Below are 24,428 nucleotides of genomic sequence, written 5' to 3'. Positions count from 1 at the left end.
ATTGGAAGTTACTAGGCTACTGGCCCTGAAGCCCTTACAAGCCTAGCCAAGAGTTTAGCCCACGTTCCAACAAGTCAGCATCCTATGCCACTGTCCAGCAGGGACACAGGTGGAATCCCAGGCATGTATTTTCTATTTCCATCCAGTTATTCGGGTTGCACTTAAAAAGGTTTAATGAGGTACTCTGCTTTACATGGAGAGGGAGTCTATTCCACAAAAGGGGGAGCCTATGGGACACACATCTGTCCTGCCAATGAGTCCTATTGATGCCACAGACCAGGTTGAGGTTGCGCATGTGGGTTACTCAAGTGGAGCTTGACTTACAGATATGCAGCAGTCCCATCAGGGTGGTCTGACATTGCTTTGTATGCCAGACAGAGGTCACATCTGAAGAGTCTGTAGGAGACTGAGTAGAGGGACAGGGCTTTTAGCCTATCTGTGTAGGGTAGATGTTTGAGGCCCTGGATTCTACGGGTGAGGAACCTCTGTGATCTCTCCAGCTGCTGCATGTACTTTGTGAGGTACATGCCGAAAGGGGCACTGTCATCAATAATGGGTCTGACAATGAAGAATACAGGGATGTTATGACCACCTTGTCACTGGATGAGATACCCTTACTAATGAGGTGGGCCATTTAGAAAGCTTTCCATACAATGGAGACAATACTGTGGTCAAAAGTCAGATTGCTATGTCCCTCATGACTGATTGTGTGCCTAGTACCTTATTATCAATGTGATCATTTGTAGGGACATCACTCTCCCCCAAAAGGGATGATGATGCATTTTTTGGCATTCAGTTTGAGGCCATGTTTCTGGAACCTATCATTTGTTTGGTTGAGACCCTCTTGGAGGATGTCCACATCACTAGGGGAATTGATGACAGCACCCAGCTTGCAGTCATCTGCAAACTTGGTCAGCCATAGCCCACTAGATTTGGCCTGCACCTCCAAGAAGTATATCTCAAACAGCAAAGGTCCCAAGACCGATCCCTGAGGTACACCACTTGTTATGGATCTACTACTTGAGGTGGCTTCCCCTATTTTGACTAGGCAGGTTCTATCAGTGAGCCAGTTTGCTACCCATCTGGTAACATATGGATTGACACCTAGTTGAGAGTTTATCTATTATACATGAGTGGGGAGTAATATCGAAGTCTTTGACCAGGTCAAGGTAAGAGGTATGGACCATCTTCCCCCTGTCTATGCCCTTGGTGACTGTCTCAAAGAAGCCGACCAAATTTAACAAACATGACCTCCCCTTGACAAAACCAAACTGTGTGGGATCAAGTGACTGGAGGTTGCCAATGTCCTTGTTAATGAGGTCCATGATAATCTGCCCCATGGCCTTGCCTTGTTATTTGGTGATGATGGGAGGGTCTGAGGGTTTCAGGGATGAGTGGGCTTTGGATAGTTGTTTCCTGGGTAAACTTGACAATGTCAACTGGGTCAGAGTAGGTTTTGCTGTCCTGAAAAAGTTCTGAGCAACGTTGAGTGTTATTTTTTAGTTTTCTAATGTAATTAAAGAAGGATTTGTAGTTGTACTTAGCTTCTCGTGCAATCCTTAGTTCATGGGCTGCTTTAATATTCTTAATAGTTCTTTTTAAGTTTTAGTCAATTTTCTAATGCTATCCCTAATTTGTGAGTCTTTAGAACAGCTGAACACTTTAAGGAGTAATTTTTTTTTGTCTTTTGTTGTAGAGTTTATGTTGGAAGACCACCATATTGATTTGTTTTTAAACTCCCCACTATGTTTAGATCTAGTGGGTACTGGCATTCTGTATATTTATCTAAGTGGGCATAGATTTTTTTTTTTGTGTGTATAGTTTCTTTCTGAAGAAATGTCTGGAGTTATGCTGGAATAAGTCAATGCTGAAACTTGATTATAGAATTTAATCCAATTTGTAGGTTTGGAATCTGAATTCCAACATATTTGTGTCCTCAGGGTTAGAGGTTCTAATATGAAAGTGACTAGTTAGTGATCCATCTTAACCTGGGAAGGAGATACCAGGGGAATGCAACATGAAGCTGCATTTATAAGGACCAGGTCAAGAATATTTTGCACACTAGAAAGTTTATTAATAATAAGTTCATGTGAGCTTTAGTTTATCAAATCTAGAAAATCTTGGGCATATCGTATATTTGAGGTATAGCCAGCCGTTCCGGTTATTGATTGGTAGCTAAACTCTCCCAAAATAATGGAGTTTTTATTTATAAGGAGTTACTTGATTAGATCTAGGAAATTTACATGAATTTCAAGGGACACAGAGGGTATCCTGTAATAGGCTATAAAGTGATAGTTGGTTTTGTGCAGAGTGAAATGAAGTTCAGTGAGCTTTGTTTGAGGATCCTTGGGAATCTGCAAAGAAAAGATATGATTCTTAGCAAATATGGAAACATAGTAAATGTAAAACCCAGATGTAGCCGGAGTGCTTTTTGAACATTTGAACCAAGTTTCAGTAATTCTACAGACATGGATGCATGCCATGCCGGGATATCCATCTGCTAAACTCTGCCTAAGAAAGGCACTATGGGCACAACAAAGGCTTTTACCCAGTATGTGGAAGCCTTTGAATGTGAGGTGCAGACCATTCCTGGTAAGTAAATAGGACCATTGAGCATCTCTTCTCATGTTGGCATATAGCGGATCCCCCCTAGAATGACACCAACTCTTTAGCCAATTGTTAAAGCTAGTGATCTTTTCTTTATATCTAGGCATCCTTCTTGGAGAAGGAAAGTTTTTTCTCAGGATAAGAGACATGTCTGCATTTGTGATATGCATCGATAGTTCCAACATGTCAATCTGCATATCTCTCATGGTTTTGCATGTCAAGTTGTTAATACTCACAGGGACCAATGCCATTTCATAATCATACTTGCAGCTGAAGGACAGCTCTCCGTCACCCTGTCTATGTCCAGTCTAGTGAGTAGATTGGTACCCCACTATTTAAGCATTGCACACCTTTGCACTTGGTATTTCAGTCACAGCTGAACACTTCTGTGTCTTTCATCTACAGGAGATTCTTCTAGCACAGGAGATGAAATGCTGATGTGTGTATTTCTGCAGAATCTGATGAGGTTACCCAGATTCCTGGAGATATGTCACAGTCAGAGGGCATAATGATACTCATTGTTGTCTCACTCCTGGGTGGGGAACAATCATCAACACAGGATGTCAGTATTGCTGACGATACTGAGTACACACTCCGGGCTCCAGATCAGTAAAAATATTATACCACATCACAATCTGGCACACCTCCAAGAAAGATTCACCAGGATTTAAATCATCCCATATCTAGTACACAGAACCATTTTACAAGTAAAAACATTTTACTGATTTGTCTTGCTATAGTCACTTTTTACATGCACCCATCTTACATGTCTTTTGTCATACTGATGCCAGTTATGTGAGGGCATGGAAAACAGATATCATGAAACGCTGTTTAAGGTGTAATCTATGGCAGTACATAATGCTTCAATGAGCACCAGCATATGTAGACCCAGATTTGCAGTCCTGTCCATGCCAGGAGTAAGGTATGGAAAGGAATCAGCTGTGCACATGGGTAATTTCAGAGGGCATCCTTAACAGTGTTGTCTTGAGATGTAACAAAACATGCTACTCCTCACCATTGACAATGATGGCTATCTACCTCCTGGACTGGCATACTTCACAGATCACATTCTAACATACTATACCTGCCACATGAGATTGAGCCTGCACACTGTCACCAGCAAAATTACAGCAGGATAAAGTCATAAAATGGAACAGAATCCATACCATGCAAGTATACAAGGGCTGCCCACCTCTCAGCTGCAAAATAACATGAGAAGATGGGCATGCAGTGTCTCCCTGTCCATGTCACAGAAGGATATGATCCCTTGCAGCATCTATACTTTTAGCCATCCCCAGTATCCAGCCCCCGATGATATATGCCCCATACCCATTTCCTGTTGGCAGTCTTGTATTATTGTGGCCCCCAACCCCTAAGCAACTACTGTCCTGTACCAAAATTCCCAGCCCATTTCTACCAATTAATTTACATTGACAGTGTGTGTTACTGTGCCCCCTATTACCCTGTGCATTCCTAGATGTCCAGTCCATACTGAGTTTACCTAATGTCTGATTCACAACGCAATCAGACCATGTACTGACCATCAGAGCCTTGTGGAAAAATGTAATGCATCACGTTTACTGTTTTTGCTCCATAAATATCATGGGCAGAATGTGCGGGCTGTATCATTTGGGAACCCCCAGATTTGGGCAGGCATCAATACCATATTTTCAGCAGCCCAACTATACCCTATGTGAAGTTTCAAGTTTTTCTGAACACAAGCAGTGTTGAAATTCATCTTGATAAAGACTTCTGGGTTTAATAGGGTAGCCAGCATCACTTTCAGAACACCATGCAACACATTTTTAGGGGGAGAGGTGCTATCGACATTGATAGTGTGTATTTATGTATGCATCATTATGTATTCGGCACAATGTGTGAGCATTTACCCACAAGATGACCCCCCCCCCATGAAATCACCAAACTGGAAAAAAGCATGCATGGTCAATGTGTACCACATGTGAAAATCAAGTAACGTGCCACTCATGCTACCTGGCACTTGGCAGAATAGTAGCCTTTTATAATAATGCATCTCTGGGACTGTGGGCAAGGGACAGAATTTATGCAGTATATGGCACTAAGTATCCTAGGAAACTGGGCAATGATGTACATGTTATTCATATTACTGACTGTCCTCTATAGTCTAAGAGAACCATATCAGCACAATAGCAATCAGCAGCATAATATAGAGAAAATTATTGAATATCATTGAGAAGAATACTAGAAAATACCCAATGTAGCCCAAGTTGACAGCTGAAAAATCCCTCTAGCTACAACAGTACGAGCTGCCCATACATTGGTATCCACAAGTACAGGAATGCAACAGAATCGTTAAGATTCACAATGTGGGCAAATTATGTTGATCGACCTCCAGGTGATATCGTAGTGCACTCAATGGTGATCTTTTATCTGGTAATCAGAGATGACACAGTAGGTTAGATACTGCAGGTAATGCTCATGAGCCTTAGCCTTGCGAGGCCATGTAACATGATCAACACTGCTGGATGATGGGACAATATATTTATGCAACACAAACTGTTGTGACTGTGAAGATATCTGCAAGCTTCTGCTTTGCCATTTTTCCATTTGTTTTTTTACTGATACTGTGGTACATAAAGAAGCTGCACAATCCTTCTAGAGATGTCTACAAATCACAACATTTTTTTTATTTGGTTCATTTACATGTCATTATGCCATTGTTTCCTTATGTGTTACCATTTACATCTATTTATGCACAGATTTGCATGCCCTGCATACTGTTCTGTGCAAGCTGTTATGTAATTTCTCTACAAATTCCAGCTACAGTTTCTTCATGTGCAGGTGGACCTGAAGACATCAGACTTGGATGAATTCAGGTATGCCGATAAAAAGCTGAAGGTGCATTTTCAGCCAATTGCATTTCATTAAAATGATCACCTTCTGTAGTTGCATTATAATTATTGTTGTTGTTTTTGTTTATTGTTTATTTTACTGCTATTATTTATTTTTCTGTTTTGTGTGCAGTATTCCATTTTGTCTTGCAACCAGCAGGCCTTTATTTAGTGACAGTCATTACCTTCAAACTCTACCACAAAAAGTTATCTCATAAAAATTTTGCAACATACAGATCCTTCTCTGATACTTTCTAGCCATTTTTCACTCTGCAGTGGTTTGAAAAATTTAAGAGTATATTAGCCTTATATCAATATAGATATAAAAAGGAGTGTGGATTTCTGAGGGCTTTTGTCTTTTATAAAGGTATATGTATGTTTTGACAATATGCCAAACTCATTTTACTGCAGAAGTGATTTTTTTAAATAACTGGTTATAAAACATAATACATATTCATTTTTCCTATATTAGTGTTAGTGTACAGGAATTATATGTCTTATAAAAACATTGTTGGCAGTGTACTGTTGGGAAAGTTTATTCATCAAATGGAATGAAGACAATTAGTCATAATTCAATTTTTTACAAAAGTTAACATCATAGGACATCAGTTCTAAATAGAGCTGAACTATTTTGTTAGCAACTGCATTGCCACTCCAGTATATTGGTACTGACAGATGGATTTAGCCTAGTTTCAGTATTATAGAATATCATATTAATAATAATAACAGAGGGAGAATGGTGATGATTTGTGGTATAATATCATTCTTACATTTAAAAGCAAAGTGGTACAACTAACCACAGACTCTGGGAATGAGATATAATACGTTTTATTGGCTTCAAAAATGCTAAAAGAAAAGTTCACATCAGCAATGCAATGAAATATAGAACACGATTACTGCATTGACAGTATCTTTTACAGAAACTGACACTGTACCAATAAAGATATAATGTAAATCTGACTCTTCTTTCTTAAAAAGACAACTAGAAATAAAGTATATAAGTAAATGGCAAATACAGGGAAAAAAACAGCTGGGAAGAAAATGACAAATACAAACCACAGATGGGGAGGAAAGATAAGGATGAAAACTATATATAAGTAAATGGTAAAATGTAAAACAACAGCTTGGGATGATGAAAACTTAAAATATTTTCTGTTGCCAGATTATTTACTGTAAGGACAGACATCTTGCCTATATGAGTTACACAATTTGAGGCTCTTTAAGATTAACCTGCAAGTCACGTTCTACCATTTATTATTTATTTTGTATCATTATTTGTTTGTTTATGGTGGAGGCAAGAGCCACATTAAATAAAAATAATGAACACACATACCGAAACTGGTAAAGTAAACCATTTATTTGCAGGTCGAACAACTAAGCGCTTTTGCCAATAAAACCAAAGGCTTCTTCAGAGTTGTTCAAAAATTCTACCCATACTGCTTTTATAGTCCAAGTTCTAATTAAAATTCAAACACCTACCCTCCATATTGAACAATTTCTTAAAAAGACAGTACTATGTCAAATTAATCAAATTCATAATAATACAATATCTAAAACATTTTTAAAATAAATCAAAATGTTAAACTCTATATTACATTGAAATATTACTATATTATTTTTTATGTTTAAACAATTTGATTATGCCTGATTTTAAAAACGGTTTAATGGAAATAAAATCATTCAGACCAGGATGCATTTAACCTAAGTTGCCAGAGGGATTCCGTGCATTCCAACATTAAATTCATGTCACCACCTCATTCATTAATGGAAACCCCGTCTATAACAAAAAACACAAACTTTGTAAAATTAATACATTTCTCTGAGTGTATATAGAGAGCATTATGGATGTCTTTATTCTTTATAGCCCTGGCATGTTCACTTATCCTGTCCCTTAACCTCCGGATAGTTTTACCAACATAGAAGCAGGGACAGGATAAACAAGTAGCCACATATACCACATATGTAGTACAACAATTGCTATTAGAAGAGGGAAACAACTTTCACACTGATTTTATTCTCCAATTGGCAGCCCACAAGTAAAGGTTTGACCCATGATAGTAGTAAGATTAATGCGATGGTTCTAGAATACAATGGTGTTAGTTCAAAAGTTGTTGATATTGTTAACCAATGTTGGGAACTGTGTTTCTAACAGGAGATGAGAGCCATGTTAGGAACAAAACCCCAGGTGTTTTTTAGCAGAGGGAGGAATGTTAAAAACATCTTGGAAAGGAAAAGTAACATTCCAATGTACAAATCTTGTATGTCTAAATGTGGAAATTGCAATCTATGTAGGTATATAAATGATGGACCTTATGTCTATATTCAAGTGAGTGATATTTCCATTCAATGCCCTGGTAGATGCAAATTGTTTAAACATAAAAAATAATATAGTAATATTTCAATGTAGTATAGAGTTTAACATTTTGATTTATTTTAAAAATGTTTTAGATATTGTATTATTATGAATTTGATTAATTTGACATAGTACTGTCTTTTTAAGAAATTGTTCAATATGGAGGGTAGGTGTTTGAATTTTAATTAGAATTTGGACTATAAAAGCAGTATGGGTAGAATTTTTGAACAACTCTGAAGAAGCCTTTGGTTTTATTGGCGAAAGCGACTAGTTGTTTGACCTGCAAATAAACGGTTTACTTTACTGGTTTCAGTATGTGTGTTCGTTATTTTTATTTTGTTTGAAGTCAGGTGACAGCTGTTCGTAATTTTTTTCAGTTTAAGAGCCACATTAAGCCCATGTTCTCATCTGAAAAGCTGGCATTCATGCAGTATCTGTCCCTGAGCTCCATTAGCTGTTCTTATGACCAAGAGTGCTGCCCAACATGAGTGCAGCCAGGAGTATGCCATCTATCCAGCAGTGCATATACTTTACAATTATTTATTTATTTATGCTGGGCCATTTTTATTACAGTTTATTTGTCATTGTTGTCATTGTTTATTAGTTAAATGTCGATTTTTTCACAAGGTTTGTAAGGGCCATACCACTCAACTGTACAGGTTTTCAAAGAATGTCCACATTTTGTCTCATATTTTTGGTGTGTTCCTCCTATGATCTGTCCCTTTCTGGCAAATAGCTGAGGATTGAAGTCATTAAATAATGACAAACATTTGAGTTTAAGACTCCGCATCCTTCAGAAAATTCATGCTAATGGAAAACCTATTATTCTATCAACTTGTAAGGGCAATATTTAAAATCTGTCCCTATTTGTCCCCCCATCATTTTAGGCTTTGTCCAGATTTTTTGCTCTAAGAGGTTAAGAGGTATGTTTTTTTTTATTTGCTTAAATCTGCACTTTCTGAGGTTGGGTAGAGTTGCATTTTGAGGGAGGGTGGAGCTTGAACTCTTGAACGCTTGAAGCTGGGCATTAATCCCTATGTCACTCGATGGGTTGCCAACTGGCTTACTGACAGAACCCACACTGTAAAAGTAGCTGACTCCAAATCCAGCTCCAGACAAGTGACAAGTGGAGTACCTCAGGGTTCAGTCCTGGGACCTCTCTTGTTTGGCATCTACTTCTCTGAAGTACAGGCCAACACTAAGGGACTCTGGCTAACAAAGTTTGCAGATGACTGCAAACTGGGAGCCATTATTGAATCCCCAAATGATGTGGATACTCTACAAAAGGGCCTTACAGAAACAGATGCTTGGTGCCACAGCCATGGACTCAAGCTCAATGCCAAGAAATGTATAGTTATCCCCTTTGGGAAAAAACATGTACCCATGAATTACCACAGAGGTAGCAGTACACTAAACACTGAAAGTGTGATAACAGACTTAGGGACACAGGTGGACAGTGGTCTCACCTTCAATAACCACATCACCACAAAAGTCAGGAAATCCTTCTATGTGGCTCACCTCATCACTAAGGGCTTTTCATCCAGAAAAAAGGAGGTCATTGTCCCACTGTACTCACCCCTCATTAGAGCCATTATAGAATACAATGCTCCATTTGGTATGTACCTCTCAAGACATCTGCAACAACTGGAAAGGCTGCAGAAATACCTCACTAAAAGAATCACAGGCCGAAAGCAGATGCCCTATGCTGACCGCCTTAAAAAACTCCAGCTATACTCTGGCACATATCGTCTACTCCGAAGTGATCTCTGATTAACATACAAGGCCATGTCAAACCCAGAGCTGTTGGACATGCTACACTTAAAGAAATCCCAATCCCTCAGAGCCACATGCTCCAGGGATCTAAACCTTGTCATCACAATAAACAAAACATGCTGGAGGGATAGGTTCCCGATCCAGACTCCCCAGACTCTGGAATACACTGCCCATACATGTCAAGCAGAGCGCCTCTTTGGCTCTCTTCAAAAAGAACCTTGATGATTGGAACACGTCAGTCACCCTGCTAAACAGGGGTCCAGGGAAGTAAATAGTGTGGGAAGAAATAGCCAGGGAATTGTTATGGCTAGGCTTGTATAGGCCCTAGCGCCGATAGCCTAGTACCAACCTATGAATCTATGAACGTTAGCCTACAATTCATATTGTCTTAGTTACATCCTAGCTCTCAAAGTAAACATCTGCCTAGTCTATGAAAGGGAAAGTTGCAGGCCAAAAGCTATTCATATTGTGTTAGAAATTCATTAGCATTGCTCAACCTGAATGTGTAGAAAATTATACCTGTTATAAACAAACATGAGGAATAATAACTTACAATTATTACTAGTTATGGCTTATCTATATAGTGAATGAAAGATGTATTTTTATAGTTTGCTATTTCAGTCCTATGTTGCTTTTTCCATAAAGTTTTTAAATATCTTTGATGATTTAAGGTGTCCCCTGCCCCCTACTGAAATATGAAACTATAATCAAAATGGTGCTATGCAAGAAGAGTCATGTAATTGTCAGACATGAAACGGCAACCCAAGACATGCAAACCCTAAAATGTTACCACCTGATCCCTCTCAGCACATACACGTATATGATTAACATGCTGCAGCCTGTATTCACAGCATTAGTTTGGGCTTTGTATTTTCCATTTACTGCTAATAAAAATACAACTGATCTTATACCACTGCCACATAATTTGAATTTAGGTTAACAGACCAAAAAGATCTGTGCAAATTGTGTTTTTTGACTAGTTTGTTGAATCAGTGGATGTCCCATTATTTCTGTGATAAACTGAAAAAGGATTTTTTATTATATCAAGAGTAGAGATGTAGCAGTGACAGTTTCTCTACATATGAGACTTTTGCCTCTTGAGAAAATCAATTGTTTTGACATTTTCACTGAAAGTAGTTTAAACTAATAAAAAACTACATTCACATAAATTTCTGTCTGTTAATTACATACACAGCCCTTCTGAGATCATATAACATCTGCATTTATTCTAGGCCCTTGAAATAATTCTGTGACCTAATAAACTGCCACAACATTAAACTGTAATTAGACAGTCAAATCCTATAATGTGTCCAAGCAAATATAATGCCATACCATATTCTTATACTTCCAAAGTTGTGATGTTTTAAAATTATACCTACATCCCTTGACCCCCCCCTCCCATCCCTATTATCTACCCTGACCAAGAGTACTAGGATTGGATAGATGGATAGTGGCACCAACCAAGGCTTCCTGGTGTTGTTGTCTAGATTTTGATGCACCAAGCTGGTGCTGGAACTGACACAGGAGCTCTAAGAGGTGCCAGCATCAGAGAATTCAGGTAAGATTTGTCCGATGCATCTCTAGTATCAGCCAGGCTGAAACATTCCACTTGCAAGCATTCCATTGCCTAGATAATCTATTACTACGATACTAACATAAACAAGTGAATTCTAGTCAAGAAGAGACCCACAATTGCCTTCAGACAATGAACACTTCAAAAGCTTAGTATAGTCTGCATAAAAATTAATCATAAAGGTCAAATAAGTATAACCTGTAAAGCATACATGCTGATAAGCACGTCCATGCACAAGAAGGCACAAACTGACTGGTTCCAGTGTTATTGTCTCATTCCAGAATAACAAAACAATAACTTGTCCTGTTAGCTGGTTAAAACATGTAGACAAAGACAATGTGATATGGATAGTAAAGAACCAATACTCCATCAGTGTGACATACTTCATATGAGTTATTATGATGAGGTCCCAGCTCCTTGAGGTGATGGCAGCTCAGGTGGATGTAAAAGATCCCACTGCACCAATCTAAAATAGTAAGGGAAGGTCTTCAGTACCCTGGCCAAATTTCCCCCAGTAGCATAAATACCACTTCAGGCCTCCCTTTAAGAGAGGCCACTAGATTAGCGGAACAAACCCAGTCAACAAAAGAACAAACAAAAAATTATGGAAAACATAGAAATCTTTCTTGAGATGAACTGGAAATAACAGAGGCAACAAAATTCTTCACTTTACCAATGTAGGGTTTGACACAGAACTTGTGGATTCTAGCCTCCACAGGTGACCCACAGGCCTCACAATGAGCTGCAATACAGTACCTGCCTATCTTACTGTGTAGTAAGATGCTATACTGCATTAACACGTCCCAAGTTTCATGAAGGGTTTTCTACTCCCTACAGAAGACATAAGTTGATAATGGGTGGGAAAGAGACTGCATTTGGGAAGATTCAATAAAAAAACTACAGGTACCAATTCTGCAGTTCGACAAGACATCTACTAGTGAATGTGTTATACCAAGTTGACGCATGGAAACTCACAATGTCACTGTGAAGTACTAATGGAAGTTGATAATTAAAGTGCTCATCAAAGAATACAAAAGACACGGCTGTTCATTTATCACCTTTCTAAATATAGAGATAAATATAGTATGCTCAATTTACAAGTACTACTAATATACATTCATAGGAACTCCATAGCTCTTCTGTGTAAAATAAAAGCTGCAAGGCATACCTGATCCTTACATGCAGGTAGGAGCAGACCTGCAAACAGAGTAATTGCACAAATTCAGCAATCAATCTGAATTTTAGATGCTCCCAGAGTGAACATATATACCCATAAGACTGCAAAATACTTCCATCCTGACCGGCATAGTAAACTACTGGAGTATGCATGCCATTACAAGGCGATCCTTAACTAGGTTTGCAGAAAAAAGCAAACAGTGTAGCATGGAAGATTTTTCTAAATACATATCCTCTCCAGTCTTCATGGTCAGGACATGGGCCAGGGATTTCTATACAAATCCTAAATTGCTTAAGTCTCTTGTTTTTTACCCATTTGTATTTCATTCTACATCCGAAAAGTTTTATTTTGTTTATATTCCTTTAAATGTGACTTATTTTTTAAACCGGATGATGTAGATGGTTTGTAGGACTGACCAAACCCACAACCTCTTGAGTGACTTGATAATGTTACCTGCAGAACAATGCTATAGCAGCTTTACTGCAAGCTTGAGCCTTCAGTGTAAGGGAATCCCATCCAATATTAGTAGGCATGCTATTTAAATGATCCAAAAAATAAAAGTCAGCACTGTAAGGTGTTTGTCAAGCAGCAGTTTATTAAAAACTGTTCAAAACATCACTAGAGGTAATAAAAACCCCTGTGAATGCACAAATTACACAAAATAAGGCTTTCCAATACAGTTTGGCAAAGTACCATGACTGGGGAGAGATTAATGGGGTCTTATCCTTGTGGGCATTGTACTTATTGCCCTAGAGTCTTTAAGACCAAACAATTTACCAGTAAAAATACAGCGCAGGTATATGATATTAAGTTTTTGGTGAATTGTGGTTCAGACTGGGTTGTTTACCTTGCCTCCTGCTCATGTTCAGCTTTCTATGTAGGGCAAACTTCTAGGCCATTGAGAATCAGAATTTCTGAACATATGAGCGATGTCAGGAATCACAAATTGACCAATGCTTTATACAAACATACCTTGAAGCATCCAGCAGCCTCTTTTCATTTCACTGTTACTGATAAAATTGGTGGGGATAGGACCTGCAAAGGCGGTTGGCATTCTATATTAAATTCCAAGGAGAAGAAATGGATAATTAAATTAGGCGGGCTTTTCAGCCCCAGTTTGAATGAGCATTTGTAATATTCTCAATTATATTCTAATTGATTAATTGAGCTGTCTTTATATACAACTTGGACTCTGCCTTAATTTATTAGCTTCTTTGCACTGAGGAAAGCTAGGTTAGCTGAAACTGGTTTGCTGCTTATTTGGTGTAATTTGGGCATTCACAGGGGGTTTTATTACCCTTAGTGATGTTTTGAACAGTTTTTAATAAACTGCTGCTTGACAAATGCCTCACAGTGCTGCCTTTATTTTTTGGATCATTTGAGCGATTTTGGGCTGTTGCACTTGCCATACCTGCGAGGGAGTGATGTTTGGCGTGCTATTTAAGCCATTAGCAATAACATAGGTTTAAATATACTCAAATAGGTCTTCTTTACTTTCCCAGCAGTAAAAATGAAATGATCTACCCATCAGGTTTTCCTGGGTTCCTGACATTTTTTATCCATGTTTGATTTCTCCAAATCTTTTGAATTTCTAATACCATTACAGGAATGGACCCTATTCCTATGTCAGGGCACAATTAAAATTCATGAAATCAGTATTCTTTCAATATTTGATGCTTGTAGCACCTGCAGTTTGCCCAGAACATACTCATTCTACAATTCATATGTAGTTACATGTACTGGTAGCATTGTAAATATGACTGTAGATTCTGTTTTTATGACACCCATTGTTCCTACTACTGTTGGAACTGTCTACAAATCCTGTGTATTTTATGACTTTGTGTCTCTCTGTATATGAGGTATTGTAATAGATAGGTGTAGCAATTTCAATCATCAATGTCACTTTTGTCTTTTTTTTCATGGACTATTATGTCTTTTATTTTCACTTCTATTTTTGAACGGTTGGTAATAGGTGATCCCATGTGATGTACACTTCATCAATTCTCTATAATGCTTTGTGGTTCATGTTTCAAATGTTTCTCAGTTACATCTATAGTGAAGTGTTTGCACAACCCAGATGCAACAATTTTGACACATCACTGTGCTTTTTAGTGTACAGGCCATCCCCATTTGGTGTATCACACTCAGCAGCAAGGTGTGCAAATGTTTCCATGTTTTTTTTACAGAACCTACATTTGTCTGTTTCTCTCATAAGTTCAATGGCCTTTCTAAACCAACATGTATATAGTCCATTATCCGAGGCTGCCAGTAATAACCTTTCATCCTTTGGTTTAAATTCACCTCTCCTTAACCATCCCTGCATCACATTCTGACCAACATGAGGTTATTCCAAGTGATCTGTATACTTGCCACTATATTTATGGCTTTTCCAAACTTTTTTTCCTTCTTCTTATATTCTTTCTTTTGTTTTTCACATTGAGTTGCTGTCTGATTTTTGTCTACTTCTGGTTTGATTTACATTCCCACTTGCCACCCAAATGCTTCTGCTAAACTAAGCAGAGGTCATCTTACACTTCCTCTCCTCATGTATTAAAAACTTTCATTATGTTTGAATCAGATGAGGTCAGCAGATATGTATGCAATCTCACGACTACAGATCTAAACATGTAATCTACTCTGAGGAGGCCCATACCTCCTTCAGAGCATAGAATATATAATCACAATACACACAGTAACCTTTGTATATAATTTGATAAGCATGGAGCATTTTTCTTCTTTTTCTATCCAAATGATCCAATACCTTCTGGGGCTAGTCAATCACACCAAAACTGTAAGTTCAAACTGAAAATTGGTTTATAGCTTGGACTTTATTCTTAGATGTCAAAGCTGTTTTCAAGATTTGTTTTATTTGTCTGAAGTATTCCTTTGTTAATGTTTTATTTCCAACCCTTCATCGGTTCACAAATATTTATATACTTCTTCCTGCTCAACTTTCTTTATATCACATTCCTGTCCCAGACTGATATTTATTTGGTACTGCAACTTTCCTGCTTGAAACATTGCTTTTGCACAATTATCAGGACCAAATGTCATTCTTACACGATCTGAGAAATTTTTAAACACTTGCAGTTGTACTTTCAACTCCTCATCTCACTAACTATTCAGTTTTAAGTTATCTACAAAAAGCAGATGAGAAATATTTAAACAAGTTTGTTTTCTGGGAGCCAAATTGTAACCAAGACCTAATTTATTAAGTAAGCAACTTAATGGGTTAAGGGAAGACAAAACAACAACTGTGACAAATAATCACACTGAAATATCACCCTTTGACATTTTATCCCTGGGATAATAAATTTTTCTTGCAAAGTGGTTTGCCACTATTTCAGGGTCACTGTAAAGTAACTGACCCAAGTGGGGTGTATCTTATACATCTGTAAAACCTTATCCATGAATATGGGATGCTGTCCATGCTTTTTGTAATCTATCCATGTCATAGTTAGATTCTTCTCCTTTTTGCAATTCTCCTTTATGGCTTTCTTTAGCAACAAATGATCCTTTGATCCATATGGCTTTTTTTGTTATTCTTTTGTCCTAGTGCCATGACTGAGTTTTCTTCTAAATAACTATAAACTCTGCATTAATTCCAGTACACATTTTCTGTGTCACCGAAAGGTAAGTTTAGAATGGATTACAGGTTCACTCTTAAGGAGGAGTATCATTTTTCCTGTTGTTAAGCAGGTTGGTATCTGTTTGGGATGTGCATATAGGTAATTCTTACTCAAGGCTAAATCTTTGTGTGATGATAATACTTTTAGACAGAAGTTGGGTAGAGCATCTGGGTATAAGGTTTTCCAGTTAAGAGCTTTTCATAATTTTGTTTCAATTTCTTTGGCCATTATTTCATCACATTTGATATCCTGTAAATTTGAAGTCCTTGCAGTTTCCTTTAATTTTTTCTGTCCGTTCAGAATCTTTGTTGCGTTCCACAGGGTCTTCATAAATATTTCTCCAAAACGTGTCTATTTCTTCTTTTTTTTTTGTGGTGTTTCAATTCCTTTTGCTTTGTTTTCCAATTCTCTATAAAACTCTTGGATTATCATTGAATTGCTTATTTTGTACTATTCCTTTATATTTATCTGCATATCTTCTAAGTTTTTTTTCTGGCTGTGCTGATATTTCTAGTTTATTATTTGCAGTGGTGTATGATAGATCCATGTATGTTCTGATACTATGCATTGCTTTTAGCACATCTATATTTCTAAGTATTCTGTTGATCTGTTCCTTGTTCTATATTCTTCTAACAGTGATACTTCTTGTCTTAGTTGCTCTATAGTTTTCTCTATTCAGTGATTGCATTATTGCTTCCTTTCCCTTATTGCTTGTGCTTTGTGTGGTAAGGTTTATCTATTATTAATTTGGCTGCACATTAATATAGTCTCTTTACTTCAGCTGTATCACATACATTTCTGTTAATAGTCTTGATTAGTGCTCTCATCTGTTTTATCAGACTATTAACATTTTGGGTCTTATTTAATTTTCTGTAATCTGTTTCTTTCATCAAGCTTTTTATATATATATATATATATATATATATATATATATATATATATATATATATATATATATATATATAATAGGGTCTGCTTCTAATGAATAAAAACATACTTATCAGAATCTGTAAATCTTGAGACGACTTTGCCAAAACCAGAAAGTAATGAACATGGGGATGACTGGAAATTTGCCATGGGAAAGGAACCACTTAACCACCATGATGAATTTTGCCCCTTTCCCCAGTGTAGTGCGATCTTGGAGTTGGCATATTTAGTAAGGGGGGGGGGTGCACTCCCTACATGGGTGAATATAATTGCTTTGGTTTTTATTTTTTTGGGGGGTGTTGCACATGTGGTTACTTACCCAGGGTTTTTACTTGGTCATCTGAGTGTTCATAGTTGGCCAACATTGCGAATCCAACCAAATAAGGTGCACCCACCGACACCCCCCTAACTATAAATACCAACTCCAAGATCGCGCTACAGTGGAGAATAGGACAAATTTAAAAGGCTTCCTTCACTTACCTTATGCATTGCATTACTTCCTGGTTGTTGCCCAACTATGGCCATTTGATGAATTTTTTTCACTGTTACTGATGTTTGGTAATGTTCATTAACATTGTTTTCCATACAATATTTAGCTATTTGAGGGCTTATGTTTTTGATAGTTGAACACAGAACCTGTTTTAATTACTACACCCTCTACAAAACCAGACTCCTCGTTTTTTTGCTGCTTTCCTCTTTTACTTTCTGTTACTGCTGCATACGATTAAAATGCTGTATTCTTTGCTTCCACATCACCTGATTCCTTCAAAACATTACCATCTCCAGCATTTACAAAAAAGTTATCTGCCATCTCACCCTGTCAAACAGCAGAACTGTCACCTGGATCATCCGGCTTGAATATTTTCTGTTATCTGCACCACTCCAAAAGGTTCAGTTACTTCTTTCTCCATCCAGACAGCTAAATGCTGCTGATTTGTATTATCCACCACACAGGAATCATTATCTGCATTTTCATACTTCACACTGAACAACTTTTTCTCCAAATTCTCATTTTCCACCTCCAAACTCTCCATAGCTTTTTTCTTCTCCTCCTCCATTCTGCTGCTTCCCTTAGGCTTCCTTCTTGCTGCTGTAGGCACCCTCTGGCATCATATATCAACTGAAAGGAGTAAAGGAAGTTCACTGATTCCCTGGCCAAATAACACTGAAAAGTGCCTACTAGCCTTTTTTTATCTGTACTATTCATTCCATTTGGCTGCTGGTCATGTAGTCAACAATTTTCAGTTCAGTTTTATGAAAGAAAAACAAATACAAGTTAATATTATGATTAATATAATATTATGCTAGAACTAATTATAAATCATAAGTGCTAACATTAATAATAAGGATGGTTTCTTGTTTAGATGCAAGCTTAGCATTTAATTAAGTGAATACTCCACTACTCTTCACTGTACCAGAGAAATATAAGTCTCCAAATGCATGTACAAATGCAATTATAATTTTATAAGATTCAGCCTCTACATGTCTGGTTCTTGGCATTAAGCTAGCCTCCCGTATACAATGCTTGCTATGTACTAGAGAAGGGTTTGACTTATCTATGTATACTTTTATTCTTTCACTTGAAGCATTATTTTAAGAATCCTTAAGGAGTCTAGACTTAGTGGTTTAAAATGTAAAAAATTCTTATGTTTACATGTTTGTAATGAGGATGTTTTAGCTGGTTTTGGTTGACTCAAGACTGATCGATTAGTTTACTGAGTCCCAGTTCATCAACCACAAATGGCTGTGGTAAAGAGATCTGCCCACTGTCAGTCCCATGCTAAAGCCCATTTGCTAGTTTTGCTGGATTCTAATTAGTTGTATTCTGGTCAATGCTTTATAAATTAATGCACTTGTGAATGATAATAGTGTATAGCATCATTACCACAATTTATTCTGAAGATAATATATTATTATAGTTTCATAACCCACACAATGTTATCCCTAGACTATTTCAGATTGTGGATTCTGGTAGAAATACATCAAATTATTAATCAAGCAATCACAAATTAATATTATTTTTGCTCAACAACTTAAATTATATGAAATATTTCTATTTCTATGAATGAGATTTTGTGTCTAGGAATTAAGTATAAACTTGGTATTCATATGTTCATTCACACAAACATTGTTCAGAAGTTATTCTAAAATTAAGAGAGAGAAAGATGTTAACTCAAAACTTGAATTAAATCTTTTGTTCAGATATTCCATTATTAAGAAGAATACATTTCCTAAAATCTTCTATTTTTAATGACTCTGTGAAATTCAAACCATATTGTAAGTTTAAATCAGTAAAAAGAACAATGTTTTTTTCTCTGTAACAACGCTATATGTTGCATAAAGAACAAACTAAGATGGTTTCAACATTCCAACTCTAAAGCATTTCTATATTGTTTTGACTTAGTTAAATTGTTGGTATGCCTGGTCAGTTTTGAGTAAAATGAAAATTATACCCATTTTTGGATAATGAAAACTAGATCTCTAATAAGAAATTTAGGAATTGCTGATAAGTCTGTTTCACTCATTGAGAAAACATACATATTTCAAAAACCTCTTCTCCTTTATTAAACATCTGATTAAAGAAGCTCGTAATCTGAGGAAGCTCAGGATAAAAGAATTCATATTACAGAAACCACTTCTAAATGATATTAACATCTTAATTCACATTAAGCCTTTAAATGAGTTTCATTTGACTCTGTTAAATAAATCTTCCTTATGCCACTCAGTTGAGTTTATTTAAGAACGAAGGCTACATGGAAAATTAAGAAAAGTGCTATTCTGTTTCTAAACTGAACAGAAACAGTTATTATTTGAGAAAAATTAAGTTTGTTGATGCATTTTGTAATTATTCAGGTAAGAAACGGTACTTCTTGACATGCTCAGCGCTAACTTCAACATCTAATTCTAACTGGCATTTCTGAAGTACTGGATAAAGCTGTTAAGAAAGATAAATTGCTTCCACTGTTGAGAATAAGTTTAGACAAGTGCTTATAAAATTTGCCTTATTCTAAATATATTCACCAGTAATTAATGTTGCTCCAGTATGCCTATACATCCCAGGTGAACTGTTAATAAGAGGTAAAATGTTTATTCTAGATTGTTTAATAAAAAAGAGAATTCAATTTCTTATTCATTTCATATTTTCTGGGCCTGCAAATGAATGCACCTAAGGTACTTTCTGGTTAATAAATTGTAAAGAATCAGTATTATCATTGCAAATTAATCTGAATGTACATTGTATAATTGTTTATTTAGTATCCAAATGTCATAACATTTATCTGTGAATTATTACTTAACTTGTATTACAACAGCCCAGTTGACATTTTTGTTACAAAACATTAGGAAGAACAGAAGACTTCTCATTAACAACTGGAATTCATTTATTAAGCAAAGTCTGTTTCCTCGAAATTTTGACAAAACTGTTCTAAGATTTTAGGCTATATACTAGGTTGTGGTGTAATTTCAATAAACTTTAAATGGTGTCTGTACATGTCTGAATAGTGTCTGTATATGTCTGAATAAAGACATTGCACATAAGTTGATAGCCATAGCATTTATTTCTACAGAGTGTTTTACTTTATCGGTACCATTAAATGCATGTAGTGTGTTTTGAACCAGATGCTGGTCCTTATTCAATTTCTTTAAGTGATCCTAAGTTACAAGTCTGACACAATTATTCATGACTATTTGAATGCTGGCAATTTTAAATGTTATTTCTGTGATTGTATTGTGTTTTCAAATGATTTCTTCTACATAAAATATGGTTATTAAAGAAAAAATAATCAACCTGTGAGTACAATTCTGAAAGAAATATTACTGATGATACCACAGTCAGAAGGCATTCTAGTATGAAGAAAAAGAAAGCTGCTTATTTAACAGACTGTGTTGTGTTGAGTATAACATCTCAAGGGGTGTATTACATATGCTTATGCCCTACGTACTGAATGAGCGGCTTGTAGCTAATGCAGTCAGTTGGTTGTGCTCAAATTTCAGCATGAATTCAGCCAAGCAGCTGCCACACACAATTGCTCACATGCTAGGTAAGGAAGTCAGAAAGTGCACATAGCCTAAGTAAATCTTGAAAGGAAATGGTAAGAGGGACTTTAGCTTTAGGGAGGGGAAAGCATGTTAAGTTTAAGAAGCAATCAGTACATTAGACTTAGTGAGGAAAGGGGGATTTGAGGTTTAAGGAGTGATCAGATATTTAGGTTTAAAGAGTGATCAGATATTTAGGTTTACGGAGTGGAGGGGAATTTTATGTTTAAGGAGCAATCGGTACATTAGGTTTAGGTAGGGAGGGGGATTATAGCTTTAGAAAGCAGTGATGAGTTTAGGTTTATGGAGGGGGGTATTTTATGGAGAAATTGTGAGTTTGAGTTTATAGAATCGGTGAGAGTTTTTAGAGTTAGGATCAAGGCTTGGTAGGGATAGATAGTGTACATTTGCTTAACAGGGAGCAAGTTAATGGGACTTAGAACAGTTGCCAGAACGAGCGAATGTCAGCAAGGAAATCTGTCACGAGCTACTGGTATGCAGATCCCCTCTCAAGAGTGAAAGTATCATTCACTTTTGAAATCTTTTAGGTGTGAAATTGCTCATCCAAATATTTGAAAAATTAGCTCTATTATTTGTAAGTATGTGGGCTTCCAATATAAAAAAAATAAAAAAGCCTGTAACAGCTAATCCTAGAAAAAACAGCAACAGAATAATGGTGGAACAGAAGATTTATGAAAAAGAAAACAACTTAAAAATGGTCATCATAGGATATTATGTCTCCCCGCACATCTTTCAGTCTCTTAACGTTTTCTCTAAGATCATTGTATTTTACAATGGGGAACCTCAAAATAGGGACTATATTTTTGAAAGCAACATTATAATTTGCTTCTAAAGACTTCCAGTTCCATGCCTCACTAATATAATTTCTGAATATATAAATCTATATCTAAAAATGTGTACAGAATTGTTATTCTACTATGGTAAGTAAAGAGTTGGCAGCGTATCTGTATTGCCCTACATTTCTGAGCTAAGAACAATTTTCAAATAGTGTTATGTTAGACCAATGTGCACTGTATTCGATGGATTGAAGCCCTGTGCTGAAAAAGTATGGATTTTTATTTTTGCAATAAAAGAATGTGCAAAAAACATATTCTAAAATCATCCATCCAGTCTCTGATCCCTTACCTGATATTATACCCAGAAAAACAGCACAATGTCCTAGATTCATTAAGCTGTTGGGACCAGAACTGAATTGTGGTCAAACGAGGCCCTAGGAAGGGTAATAGACTGGAATCCCCCCAGCCATACCAACACCCCATGATTAGGCTTTCTGTTTGCACCATAAAACAGCATTCAAATCTGTGAGCGTCCATATTATTTTCTTCTTTACTTTTACAATGATCAGAGACATTAGATTTAATATAAAACCTTTATTTCAAGTCTTGCAGCTAAAACATTGACAGACATTTATTGAACAGCATAACAAATCTCACACCAAAAAAGACTTGGCATTAGCAATAATACACTTCTCTTCCATGGAAGCTCACATTTTGTTGAAAGCGCAGTTGACGAGCCATTAAACAACAGACGTGTTGCAATTCATAGGCAAATAAAATGTAGTAAAGCACTAACTAGCAGCGTTGTGTACTGTGCAGGAATTCAAAGAGAATGTGTGCCTTATTTGCATAACCCTGAGACAGCCCACTAGATCAAGTGTCCCTTTTCAGGGACAGGCCAGGAACACCGTGTGAAGTAACTTGCCCAGATTCACTCACACATAGTATGAGGAAATCAAACCTTGTGCTGCAGGAATGAAACTCATAGCCTTACTCATCTGTACTTAGTGTCAAACACTGCTGTAACCCACAATGCTTTTCACATCAACAGGCCAGCAAAACACAAGCTAAATTAAAAATTGCTTCAGATAAAATATTAACATTAAACTAGAAGACTTCATGTTGTCCAGTCAAGTCAAAACTGCATAATAAACGCACTGTCAAAAGTAAACAAAACAAGGAAACCAAGGATCATATCAAAAGAACCACAAAAAGAAGCAAAAACTAATAAAACCAAAATCCAAGGCAATGAACGCAGCAAGTAATCCGTAATGGGAAAAACAATAGTTTAATCCAAAGACCATTAAAAACTCTCTGAACAACAGTTACAAAAGGTCAGACCACAAAAAACAATTCAAGTTAAGCGCGCTTTCACTTTGCCAATACAAAGCTTCATCAGAACTGACCTTTTGTAAATGTTGTTCAGAGAGTTTTTAACGGTCTTTGGATTAAACTATTGTTTTTCCCATTACGGATTCCTTGCTGCATTCATTATCATATCAAAAGAACATGGCTCACACGATGACACTCCTGTTTACTACAATCAGTTCCTTCTTTTACACCATAACTATTCTGGGATGTAGAAATCAAGTATTTATATACACATGTGCACACATATATGCTTATATGTGTGTATCAACTCACAGACACAAACAGACACAAATATGCATGCGCACGTACACCCATTAGATGAGGCTGTCCATTACAATCCCTCGTATCACAGTGTGCACTTCAGATGCTTGCAATCAAATGTTCAATGTTCAGTGTAATATTAATCAAATGCAGAGTTCACTTGGACCATTTAAGAGTTTGCTAAGTAATAACCCAGGGTCAAAACATGAATTTTAAACCTATTGTAAAATAACACCTTAAAAAGCTCCAAGTTGTTTCTACCTTTAATGCGCACTGGTAAGAAATTCTACAATCTTCCAGCCTTGTAGTGATAACAATAACACTGTATGGATGTTCTAGTCTCAGGCAGTTTGATAAACAGGTTCCTCTTCCCAATAATTCCTTCATGGCTGGAAAACAAAGTACCCAGTGTAGCAGCTAGGGTTTCAGTGTTTAAGCATTTGAATACCAGTAATAAATCCTCCTCAGTACTCTGCATACAACAGCGAATAAAGGCAAGTGCTTCTGAATCCCATATGTTTAAGGTTTGATACCTGTCTAATGAATGGTTTCTGTATTTGTTTCAGTTTGTTTAATTGTGACATACCACAGGAACAAAGTATCCACAGTATTCAATAATCGGCCCACTGCAGAAATATTTAGTGGGATCAAGCCCTTTTTCTCCCAACTGGAGAAATACCTCAGTATATCCCTTATCAGGTCATAGCATCCTTTTTTTACAGATTTGGTGTGGTCTTCAAACTTTAGGTTGGAGTCCACCAAGATCCCCAGATCTCTAACAAAGGTAACCTCTGTTAAAATTTCATTATTTCATGTATATGAGTTCCCTTTGTTGTTGCAGCCATAGTCAACACCATAGACTTTTTCACAATGAACCTCAAGCGTATAGAATTAGCACCACAGAAGAATTATATTTAAATGACACTGAAGTACATGTCCATTGTTGTTGAGTCTTATACCCCTATTTTGGTTTAGCATGCTAATTTACTGAGATAAATGCTCTTATGAGATGGAAACACAGATATCAGTATGCCATACAATAAGGGGCCCAAAAC

This window comes from Protopterus annectens, chromosome 14.part0 (assembly GCF_019279795.1).
Source record: "Protopterus annectens isolate FY-2018-M chromosome 14.part0, PAN1.0, whole genome shotgun sequence".
Lineage (NCBI taxonomy): Eukaryota > Metazoa > Chordata > Ceratodontiformes > Protopteridae > Protopterus > Protopterus annectens.
The sequence above is the reverse complement of the archived record's forward strand: the minus strand, read 5'-3'. Positions refer to the sequence as shown.